The sequence below is a fragment of the Sceloporus occidentalis genome, unplaced genomic scaffold (genome assembly GCF_023333645.1).
Source record: "Sceloporus occidentalis isolate IW3139 unplaced genomic scaffold, rSceOcc1.0.p SCAF_6, whole genome shotgun sequence".
NCBI lineage: Eukaryota > Metazoa > Chordata > Lepidosauria > Squamata > Phrynosomatidae > Sceloporus > Sceloporus occidentalis.
Window position 1 is genome coordinate 26,960,598 of NW_028316986.1, and position 12,963 is coordinate 26,973,560.

Here is a 12,963-nt window from a genome sequence, read left to right on the forward strand (position 1 = left end):
GCACTCTTGGAGGAGAAAGTGCAGCAGCTGGAGTCCAGAGTAGCTACACTTCAGCATATTAGGGAACAAGAGGATTTCCTGGACACAATAGAACTAACCATCTTGGATGAGTACCACGCAGAGGAAGATGCTAGGGTGGAAGAGGTCACTTGCCAAACAGAGGAGGCAGACAGCTGGAGGAATGTCACAAAGAGAAGTAAGCCAAGAAGGAATTGTTCAGGGAGCTTGCAGCTAGAGAATCGATTCGAAGCTCTTTCCCTTATCAAGGAGGATGAAGAAGAGCAGCATGGACAGACTTCGGGGACAGAGCAGGGGAGCCTGAGAGTCCCACCCGAGGGAACAGTCGCTGCTAAGCCTCAGAGGAGGCGTGTGGTCGTAGTGGGGGACTCCTTGCTGAGGGGTACAGAAGCAGTGATTTGTAGGCCTGACAAGATGTCTCGAGAGGTGTGTTGTCTTCCAGGTGCAAAGATCCGTGATGTGACAGAGAGGCTGACAAGACTGGTCAAGCCTACTGACCAATACCCCTTCCTTTTGGTCCACGTGGGAACTAATGATACTGCGAGACACAGCATTCAGAACATCAAAAGGGATTACGAGGCGCTTGGTAGGAAGCTGAAAGGAATGGATGTACAGGTTGTCATCTCGTCTCTTCTGCCAGTTGAAGGGCATGGTCCAGGAAGGGAGAGGAAAATAGCAGATGTGAACAACTGGCTTCGCAGATGGTGCCGCCGAGAAGGATTTGGATTCTTCGATCATGGGCTGCGGTTCCATGAGGAGGGACTTCTTGCAACGGACGGGTTGCATCTCACGCCAGTTGGAAGAAATGTTTTTGCCAACAGTCTCAAGAACTTGATCAGGAGAGCTTTAAACTGAGTTCCGAGGGGAAGGGAGACAATATTAAGGAAGGCGAAAGGGATGGCGAAAATAGTCAAACTGACATAGAGGAAACAAGGCAAACAGTGCAAGGACCCAGCAGTGGGAGGCAAAAAAACTTGCACAGGCAGCAAGTAAAAGGGAACCATGGTCTGCGATGTTTCTACACTAATGCACAAAGCATGGGAAATAAGCAAGATGAACTCGAACTCCTAGTACAACAAAGCAAATATGATATAATAGGCATCACTGAAACCTGGTGGGATGAGTCTCATGATTGGAATGTGGAAATAGAGGGGTATAACCTTTTTAAGAGAAATAGGCCAAACAGGAAAGGAGGAGGAATAGCACTATATGTCAGAGATATTTACACCAGTGAAGAGATCCAGGACATCAATACTGGCAGCCAGGTGGAGAGCATGTGGATAAAAATTAAAGGGGAGGGAAACAACAAGGATATTATTGTGGGAGTCTACTACAGACCCCCAAGTCAGACTGAGGAATTGGATGATATCTTTCTAGAACAGATGACCACACAGTCAGAAAAGAGAGATGTAGTAGTGATGGGCAACTTCAACTACCCTGATATTTGCTGGAAGTCAAACTCAGCAAAATCCTCAAGGTCTAGCAAATTCCTCACTTGCCTGGAAGACAATTTCATGGTCCAAAAGGTGGAAGAGGCAACAAGGGGGTCAGCTATTTTAGATCTGATCCTAACCAACAAGGATGACTTGGTTAATGGGGTGCAAGTGGTGGGATCATTAGGTGGAAGTGACCATGTTCTCCTGGAGTTTGTAATACAGTGGAAAGGAGAAGCCAGGCAGAGTCAGACACGCATCCTAGACTTTAGGAGAGCGGATTTCAGTAAACTTAGAGAAGTATTGAGGGCGATTCCATGGTCAGAAATACTAAAAGATAAAGGAATTCAGGACGGATGGGAATTTCTCAAAAGGGAGATACTGAAGGCACAATTTCAAACAGTTCCAGTGAGAAAGAAAAACGGGAGGTGTCTCAAGAAACCAGGATGGATGACTAAGGAACTTTCAACCGAGCTAAGTTTGAAACGGAACATGTATAAGAAATGGAAAAAGGGGGAAATCACGAAAAACGAATTCAAAGAAATAGCAGGCATGTGTAGGGGTAAAGTCAGAAAAGCTAAAGCGCAGAATGAACTCAGGCTTGCTAGAGAGGTTAAGAACAATAAAAAGGGCTTTTTTGGATATGTCCGCAGCAAGAGGAAGAAGAAGGAAACGGTAGGGCCACTGCGTGGAGAAGATGGCAAAATGCTAACAGGAGATAGAGAAAAGGCAGAATTACTCAACACCTTCTTTGCCTCAGTCTTCTCAGAAAAGGCAAAGGGTGCTCAACCTGAGGATAATGGAGCAGAGGACAGAATAGGGGAATTTCAGCACAGAATAAGTAAAGAGATAGTAGAGGAATACCTTGTTAATCTAAATGAATTTAAGTCTCCGGGACCAGATTAACTCCATCCAAGGGTATTAAAAGAACTGGCAAAAGTAATATCGGAGCCATTGGCAATCATATTTGAAAACTCCTGGAGAACAGGAGAGATCCCAGCAGATTGGCGAAGGGCAAACGTTGTCCCCATCTTCAAAAAGGGGAAAAACGAGGATCCCAACAATTATCGTCCAGTTAGTCTGACATCAGTACTAGGAAAGATTCTGGAGCAGATCATTAAACAGAGAGTCTGTGAACATCTAGAAGGCAATGCCATAATCACAAAAAGTCAACATGGGTTTCAGAGAAACAAGTCATGCCAGACAAATCTAATCTCTTTCTTTGATAAAATTACCAGCTTGGTAGATGAAGGGAATGCTGTGGATATAGTATATCTTGATTTCAGTAAGGCCTTTGACAAGGTTTCCCATGACATTCTTGCAAACAAGCTTGTAAAATGTGGGCTAGACAAGGTAACTGTTACATGGATTTGTAACTGGTTGACCAGCCGAACGCAAAGGGTGCTCAACAATGGCTCCTTTTCATCCTGGAGAGAAGTGACCAGTGGGGTCCCACAGGGCTCTGTCCTGGGCCCAGTGCTATTCAACATCTTTATCAATGACCTGGATGACAGAATTGGGAGCATACTTATCAAATTTGCAGATGACACCAAATTAGGGGGAATAGCTAATACCCCAGAGGACAGGATCAAGATTCAAAATGACCTGGATAGACTAGAAATTTTTGAATTATCAAGTTTCCATTGATTCAGTGGGTCTACACTAGTTGGAACTAACAGATAGACTTTAAGCCTGGGAGCTATAATCCCAAAAAGCGAAAAGGCCAAAATTTCCCACCCAGCCAGTCGGAGCCCTCATTCCCCACAAAGAGATAACTTTTCAAAGCACAAAAGGATTCTGTCAATCAGAAAAATAATATTTAAATGACAAAGTAGAGATGCACTATGAGCATATTTTTTGTATTAGACATGGATCAGATGCAGTGCAAATGGTGTCATGAATGGGTCTGATCTTACCTGATGTTATGAAACTGAAGGACAGCACAATCTTTTTCATGTCAGCCATGACACAGTTGGCCCACCATATCCACGGATTCTTTATCCACTGATTCAACCATCCACTGCTTGAACATATGCCAAAAATATATAAATCCCAAAAAGCAAATCTTGATCTCCCCATTTTATAAAAGGGATACCGTTTTACTTTGCCATTGTATTTAATGGGACTTGAGCATTCATGGATTTTGGTATCCACAGGTTGTCCTGAGACCAAACCCCTGCAGATACCAAGGTCTCTCTGTACTGGGAGCCACCATTATAGGAGAAGAGACAAGGAGCCTTCTAGTCTCATTATCGTTCTCCTTAAACAAAACAAAACAAAAACAACTCATCATATGAGCACTATTGTCAGATGTTGCTGGCACCCAGTAACTCATTCAGCTGTCATTGAAATAAATGATCTTTGTGCAGCGTTCCTATGTAATTCAGTGGCTAGAAAGAGATAGGCCCTTTTCCAACTTCCACTTCCTCTCCTGCAGAATCCTATGCCTCCCGAAAAGTCACCTCAGAAGGCCAGGAGACCCTCTTCCAGAGCATGAAAGTTGATGCAGAGGGAATGGGGAAATTTCTCCAGTGGGGAAGCCTTCACAGGATCCAAATGCCTTTCCTGTATAGAAGGAACCTTTCTCTCCATGGAAATGCTGCTCTGGATACATTCTAGTATGATTTGCGCAGGATAGTTTGCCATGGGATAAAGCCCAGGGGTTACAGCTCTGTTCTTCTTTTTCAGTAAACATCCCAAGGAACATCTGGTAAAAAGTTGATAAATGCCCATTTATTTTCTGACGTTTTCCTGGGTGATTCCAGCCCCATCATAAGGAAAAGCGAAGCAATTGCCTCAAGCAGAAAAGGCAGGGGGTGGGCTATGGTGACAGCCTCCCTTCTAATCTCATGATTGCTCCAAGTGTACCCCTAAAGTTACTTGCAGCTTCATGTGTTATTCTTTATTCTATTTGCATCCCACCTTTCCTTATTAGAATTCAATTTACATACAAACAGTTAAAACTGCAAGTATCATGAAGTTAATAATTACATATCCTAAAATTAGCAGTAACTAAAACCACTGAATTAATGCCTGCTTACAATGCAAGGAATACAAACAAACAAGTAAAAGACACAGTCAGCACTTGCTCATTCCCTCAAAACTTCCATATATATGTATATATAATTGGTGCTTGAAACACAGAACTATAGAGGAAAATTGGATTTTTGTCAGTTAGGCGTTCCATAAGTAGAATGCGATTGCAATGGCAGGACACACTGCTTTACCATCACTGGTGTGGAAGTAAGGTTCTCTTGCCCATCCAGCTGGCTTCTCTATGAGGTATGTGTATGTGGGCTGACAGCTTGCCCTTTCTGCCAGGCAGCAAAATGTCTTAGGCTCACCTTCTTCCTGAAAAAACTGCCAAACTTGGAAAGAAATTTTGAGATATCTCCCTGTAGTTTCAATAAATGATCTCTTGCTTGTGGAGAAAACCTTGAGACTGTACCTCTGAGTATAAAGGGCATATGAATAGCACAGAAATAGGCCTTTACTCTCATACAACTCCTACAGAAGTACCTAATGCAGCTCACTCTTGTTCTTGTGAATTCCCCCTTTGTTTATCTTTACAAAGCCTATACATTATTTTAATCAATGGTAACATTTGCAAACTCCTGAGAAGAATGCCATCAAGTTGCACATTTTTGAGAAATATTTGCAAATGCATTATTGTCCTAGGTTCCCTCCTTGAGAATATTTTTACCTTTACTTGGGAAATATCCCAGGCTAAGTATTACTTAGAAACCCTGATGAATAGTGCTAACACCAAATCTACCATTAGGCCTTCTGCATGAGCTTTTTCCATTATTAAAGCTAACAAAAAATTGCTCACAAGCTGAAAGCCAAATTAAATGTAATTGCTTTTATTTATCTATTGCTTTTATATCATTAAAATATTTTTAGTTACATTTTATAAAATAGCATCCACTCTGATTATTACCTGCCATATCTGTTGAGCCACTTCCTGTGTATTCACTAGTAAGTACCACAACATTAGCAATTATGCGAGTTGGAGGAGGGTGAAGAGAAGTATGTTTTATATATTGTATCTGTCAAGCTATATTACACTTCCCATTAACAAAAACATTATTCTTGTCGAAGATGCTATGAAGCATGTCTTTCATGAGCACTTTATTAATAATCAATAGTTGTCAAAAATTAGATATGCACCGATTTAAGATGCAAAGAAGAATTAGAAAGGCAAAGGAAACTGAACAACTGACTTGAGGCAGAACTATGTCTTCCCATCTTTTAAAAAATAAAACAAATTTACAGAGTGAAAAATGGAGCTATTAAGCATTTTAAAAAAGATTGGCTTTGTTGGTTTAATTATACTGTAGTTTATTTTATAAATATGATTCAAAGGAAGTAAGCTGTATTGAATGCCAATGAGGCCTGAAGAAAGAAAATACTCTGTTAAAAAAAATAAAAGCAACACATACAAAATATCAATTTTTTGTCATTAGTGTTCATATTTATTTCAAACCAAAGGAGCCTCTTAACAGACAAGTATGTCTGGTTAGCTAGCATTACAATATTTGGCCATTAGGTTTAAAAAGACAGGGTATGATTTTGTCCTCCGCCCCCTCACAGTACAGCTTGTTCCATTATTTCAAAAGAGAAATGTATATGATAACCAATTGACAAAAATAACGCAGCCAGCACTATCCATGAATTGAGGGGCAATCTGTGCACAACTAAGCTCTAGCTCATATGGAGATCCTTATCAATTTCAGTGATGCAATAGCCATTCACGCAAAGGAATGCAGGCACTAACTGGCTGCTGTCCAGAAGTCATATCAAGCAGGGAGCTCCTTGTGTGTATTGAAACTCCCATACCATGCCTGGACAAGCTGGCCTATAATTGGTGTGCACTCCATGCCTACAGTGTGGTAACAAGTTAAATGCTGGTACTGGTATTATTTGTATCTATAGAGCTTAGTGCATGCCTTTACATCTTTTAAAAACAGGGGGGAAACCCTGTAAGTATACAATCAAATATAGGAATGCAGTGGCTCATTGGTTAAGATGCTGACTGCATGATCAGCAGTTCAGCAGTTCGAGGTCCAAGCACTCTACAATGGAGTGAGCTCCAGTCACTAGTCCCAGCTTCTGCCAATTTAGCAGTTCAAAAGCATGTAAAAGTGCAAGTAGACAAATAGGTACCACTTTGTGGGAAGGTAACAGCATTTTGTGCAGTTATGCTGGCCACATGACCATGGAGTCGTCTTTGACCATGCTGGCTCTTCGACATAGTAATGGAGATGAACACCGCCCCTTACAGTCGGACACAACTAGATAATCTTGTCAAAGGAAAACCTTTACTTCTACCTTTTTACAATCAAATTTCACCATTTCAACAGTTTCTCAGTTCTAAGTGACTCTCAAAGGCTAAGTGAAGGCTGGAAAAATAACAGAGACACAGTTACATTTTCTGACTCAGTAAAATTAAGAAATATAGGAAGAGTCAGGCTAAAAGCCTATCATATCCAGTATTTTATTTTCACAGTGGCCAACCAGTTGACCAGCAACCCCACCAGCAGGCTCTGAATGCAACAACACTCTTCCACTCATGTTCTTCATTGACTGACATATAGAGGCAACCTCTCTCTCTGGTCCCCAAGGGAAAAATATGTCCATCACGATTAGCACCAACTGAAAGTGTCATCCTCCATCAGTCTGTCCAGTCTCCTTTGAAAGCCATTGAAGCCCGCGGCCATTGCTGTAACTTGTGGAAGCAACTCCTACAGTAATTGTACACTTTGTTAATAAGTAGTTTTATCTTTCTTATTTCAGCAGAATAAAATGTCCACTTAGGTTTTACAATAGCCATCTCATGAACAAGAGTGATGAGGACAGAAGGGCCTCATTTTCTTCTTTTTGTAGAATTCTGGTCCTCCATGTTAAGTGGTGTGTGTATGTGCCTTCGAGTTGCTTCTTGTCTTATGGTGACTCAATTAATTTCATAGACTTTCATTTAGGCAAGGAAAACACAGAGGTGGTATGCCATTGCCTTCCTCTGAAACATAGCCTGGTGTTTCTTGGTGGTCTCCCATCCAAATACAAACCAGGGCTAACCCTGCTTAGTTTCCAAGATCAGACAGGATCTGGTTAGGATAGTTAGAATAGTTCAGAATAGTCAGGCATTATCAAGTTTTGCATAGGCTGCTGCCAGAAATACACCATCCAGCCTAGGGTCACTCTCTCTCTCTCTACCCCTACCTCACTTTCTCTCACACATACTGACACGTTTGTAGAGATTGTTTGGCCAGCACATACCCCAGCCCTAAGTAGCAGGCATTTGGACCTGAGGCTGTCCATGTGACTATAGCAGCTCACATCTATTTGGTGCTGAATGCCAGATTCTGCTTGATCTTGGAAGCTATGGAAGATCATTCCTGGTTGGTACATGGATGGGGAGCTACCATTGACTATCAAATGCTTTTGGCTGTATCTTTCCCAAGTCAAGTAGCCAAGGACGTAGCCAAGGGGGGGGGGGGTTGGGGGGTCGGAACTCCCCCTATCAGGCCCTGGGGGCGTTCAAGCTCCTTCCTCCCCCCTCCCCTCCATTAAAACCACGGCGAGGGAACAGTGGAAAGACAAAACAAAAGTTCCCCTTTTCCCTCTGCTCCGTGGCTTTAATGGAGGGGGGAGGGAGGAGGGAGGAGGGAGGAGGAAGGAGCTTGAACGCCAGTTGCAAGCTCAGAGAGAGAGGGGGGGAGAGAGAGAGAGGGGGGGGGAGTCCCTGTGACTCCTTTCGCTTTCGTTTCCTTCAGAGTCTGGCTTCCACTCCTCCTCCTCCTCCCCCTTCCTCCCTTGTGCTTTTGCAGAAGAAGGAAGAAGAAGGGAAGGAAGGGAAAAAAGGAAGGAAGAATAAGAGGGAGGGAGAACTGAAGAAAAGAAGGAAAAGAAAGGGAGGAAGAGGAAGGGGAGAAAGGAAGAAAGAAAAAAGGAAGGAAGGAAGCTTCTAAAAGGAAATATAAAAGAAAGAAAAGGTGACTTCTAACTTTTAGCTGTTATATCCATGTACAATATAGAATAATAATAATAATAATAATAATAATAATAATAATATCCCTTACCCAAAATGCTGAGGATTAGATGTATTTTGGATTTTGGAGTTTTTCAGATTTTGGTATATTTTTATACAGTATGTCTAATGAGATATACTGGGAGATGGGATCCATGTATGTTTCATATGCATCTCATAGACATAGACTGAAGGTAATTTAATGCACAATATTTTTAAAATAATGTTGTGCTTCTGCATACTGAGCTTCAGCAAAACCCAGAGACCACTATGCCTTGTATAATTCAATAATTCAGTAATTGATCTAAACCTTCAGGATTTCCAAGTTTCCTTGAGTTGGGGGTCAGACCAGATGCTCTCAGGGTCAGTTTGGGGTTTTGGAAGTCCAGAGAAAGGAGACTCAGACTCTACTCTGGACATTTCTCCTGAGAATGGACTCTTGTTTTCAAAAACAGTCATTTCTGGATTTTTGCAACAACAAAAAAGAGGTGGGTCTGTGATGCAAAAAGGCAAGAGGCTTCCTTCCAACCTTGTTTTTTCTCTTTTTAAAAAGACAAATAGAATAAAATACAGTTAGCTGGCCCTTTTTCAGCATGTCAATGGGGATGCTTTGATGGAGAGTTCCTGCATGGCAGAATGGGGTTGGACAGGATGACCCTTCGTGGGGTCTCTTCTAACTCTATGTTTTTATGATTAATTAATTAATATATGGAATCAATCTAAGATGATGAATCGTGGCTGTGGAGTCCTATGGCCCTGCTCCAGGCAATGCTAGACTGCAGGCCCCATCATCCAGCAGCACCACAGACTGATTGGAACTGCAGTTTAATAAGGCTGCACACTGCAGAAATAATCCAGTTCGACACTGCTTTAATGCTATGGAAAATCCTGCGATTTGTAGTATGTTGTGCCACCAGAGCTCTCTGACAAAGAAGGCTAAATGTCTCACAAAACTACAATATCCAGATATTGTTGTTGTTGTTATTTTCTTATATCCCGCCTTTCTCCCAATATACAGACTCAAGGTGGTGATTTTCCATAGCATTAATCTATAGTATATCTTTCTACAATGTAGATGGACACCTCCATTACATAATTTGTTGAGGATGCTTTGACTGGGAGTTCCTGCATGGCAGAATGGGGTTGGACTGGATGGCCCTTCTAGGGGTCTCTTCTAACTCTATGATTCCATGATTCTGTAGCACTCTGAGCCTACTGTGATTTTAATAGTTTTTAAATGTATAAAGGTATAAAGTCTTATAATGTAAGCCATGCACTGATGGACTATTGCACTATAATTTTTTATTGATTGATTTTATACCCTGCCTTTCTCCCAAAATAGGATTCTCTTAAAGGGGTTTGTTTAATATAAAAAGAAAGGAACGTATAATGGCTTGGAATTAAAAATTATGATCGATCGATCGATCGATCGATCGATAGATAGGTCTTGGAATTAAAAGGTGTGTGTGTGTGTGTGTGTGTGTCTCAAAATTAAAAATCCCTCTTGGAAGTGGGAATGAAATGTGTGGATGCAGCCTGGGTTCGTAGCTCAGCTCTGATGTTGGAATACAGTGTCTCAAAGCATGAGCAGAGTGTCTCTGAGCATGAACAGAGTGGCTGCCGCTCATTGCTCGAGCAGCTGCACTTTGCTTTATCGAGCTGAATTTATCTGATGTAAACACCTTCAGAGGAAGGACTCAGTTTGCATCTGCACTGAAAAAATAATCCAGTTTGATGCCACTTTAACTGCCCTTGGCTCCATATTGTGAAATGCTGGGATTTGTAGTTTGTTGTGGCACCTGACAGATGACTCAACTACAGTTCCCAAGATTCCATTGCACGAAGCCATAACGGAAGTTAAAATGGTGCCATCAAGGTGTCGAGGGTAAACGCTCAACCCTCTTTTTGTGTCTTGGGGGGGGGGGCTCTTAGCCTCTCAAAATGGTGGCACTTAGTCTTGACCCCCCCCTTCCCAAAATCCTGGCTACGTCCTTGAAGTAGCCCTTCCAGATTCCTGAAAGTCCAGGCAGAAATGCTTTGGGGAGGTGTGGGGCCATACAGTTCTCTTCCACCACCTTGCCCCAGATTTGGTAAGATTTACTACCCATCTTGACCATATTTTTCATTTACAGAGTGAAGGGAGAAGTGACTGGTACGTTGAGGTCATTGCCTCTGGCCTTGATCACATTAACTGGGTCACATCAGCCCCCAGTTCCCTCCCCTAATTTAAATATTTTGGGTGCTTCCCCCCCTGCAAAATGCACCCAAAATGAACCAAGTACCATTGCAAAACATAGCAGTCCTGCCCCTGTAACCATCCAAGTTCTCCACATGTCCCCAAACCTCCTCTAGAATTAGCTGAACATTGGTTTAAAATCAAAATGGAAATGATGTGATGTCACATCTGGTCATGCTGGACCCACTGGAGTGGCTTATTCAGGGGAGGGGAGAGCAAGAAATGTCCCTTGCCCCCTCTGACATTGTCCACCTCTGTGCCAAAGCATGAAGCTACTGCAACAGTATACTTTCATAAAAGGTGCCCCAGTTTTTGGAATTTAGCTAGAGCCCATACAGTGGCAATCAGAGGCTTCCATATCACTGCTGCATCTTGGATAGCTCTTTTAAAATAAAATAAAACCAATACTATATATTAGAATTAGGATTACAGTGCCCATCATTGATGCAGCCTGAAAGTTTTATCAAAATTGCCTGAGACCTTCATTCTTGGAGGCACACTGGATGCATGATGGACAAACAGTCTGACTTGACATTGGGCAGCTTGAAACCTTCCCTTCTCCTATTTGAGTACCTTCTATCTCAAATGTGCCCAATGGCCCTCGACAGATGGGCCCTTTAGCACATCCTGGATATGTGCTAGAGTTGCCTCGGGGCGTCCTTTACAGACACCCTGCAACCCTAGCATGATAATGGTGGCGCCTTGTGTACACGGGTGCTGCCATTATGACGTAATGACCATGCTGCAGCCAAACGGCATGGCTTGGGAGTGATGTGCTCGCGCCACTGCAGGTTATTTATGGTGCCCTTTCAGCGGCGCTGGAAGAAGCTTCGAAATGGAGCTCCTTCCTGGGGAGTGCCTCATTCCCGCAGCCACCAAACGGCTGTAGGAATGAAGCCAGGAGGAAAGGGGACAAGCGGCCCCTTTCTCTCCTGGCAGTGGCTCCCCGGAGTGTCCTGGGGCATGAAGCCCCAAGGAACCCCTTTCTAGGCCGGGGGGGGGGGGGGAAAGCAGCGTTTTGCTGCTTCCCCAAAGCCTGGAAAAGCGGCAGATTGGGGCCTCCAGGGCTGCCACTGTGACTGCTCAGGCTCGGATCCGGCAGGGATTGCGGCGCCTGCAGGCCACCCCAAAGGGGTGGTCTGTATCCCACCAAAGACTTCTTTGTAGATTCCTAGGTGTAAATATATTTTAGCAAAACAGAACTGAGAGCAGTTTGTATGAGTTTTAACATCAGGTTATAATCATATATACTATTTCAAAATGTACTGAATTTTATTCCAAGTCTGAAGCAGTTCCAAGTCTGAAGAAGTTGGATTTCTAAGGGTAAGAAAGTTGCATATACTCAGGCTGGAATACGGCTTTGGCCTAAATCTAGTTTGTGGGGCTATGCAGACCAGCCCTGACTGTGAAAGGGCTGCAGGCCGCCCTTTTAAAGCCAGATCGGGGCTCCAGCAACTGCACGCAGCAGCCCCAATCTCACCTTTGCAGGGTGCAAAAAGGAACCGCAAAAAGCAGCTCCTTTTTGCACCCTGCAAAGGGCGCGATAACTGCAGCACCGTGGCTTTACGGCGCTCCTTCAGTGCTGTGTCATGAGGATGCAGTGCCACAGGAGTGCTGTGACACTGTGCACCCGTGTGGTGCGGTGAGTGGCAGGCATCACATCGCCCTGGGAGTAGAGCCAGGGTGTGCATCATGTGGACACTACACCCTGACTCTGTCCCCAGGGCATCCTTTCGTGGCAGTGTGCACTGCCCCTGCTAGCCCTAACTCATGTTAGATTGATTAACTGAATTGCCATATGCTGAGGAAACATATAAGTAAATCCCATTGATTCAGTGGGCTTACTCTATTTGTACTGAACAATTGATTTAGACCTTTGGCTCAAGACTGCAGACTTTAGACAGTGCTCTAAATATAACTAACAATTTAAGCTATGCTGTTGTAAAATGTATCATAAGTGTACTTACCTCAGTCCTAAATTTTTGCTTGGTTTACCTCCTTGCCACATGAGAATATTCTTTGTGCACTGATGGCAAAATGCCATTGTTTCCAGCACAGCAATCAATATGCCCACATTAAGTCTTGAGGACATACTATCAGTTGACAGGAAAGATGAAGGACTTCCAGATTTCCTCTGAGGGTGTCGAAGAACCCAAGAAAGCTAACAGCTCTTCTGGCTGTTAACACGCAGCCTTGCTTAAGATCTTTGGAGGCATGTTCATGATGAGAATGTGAAACATTGTAGC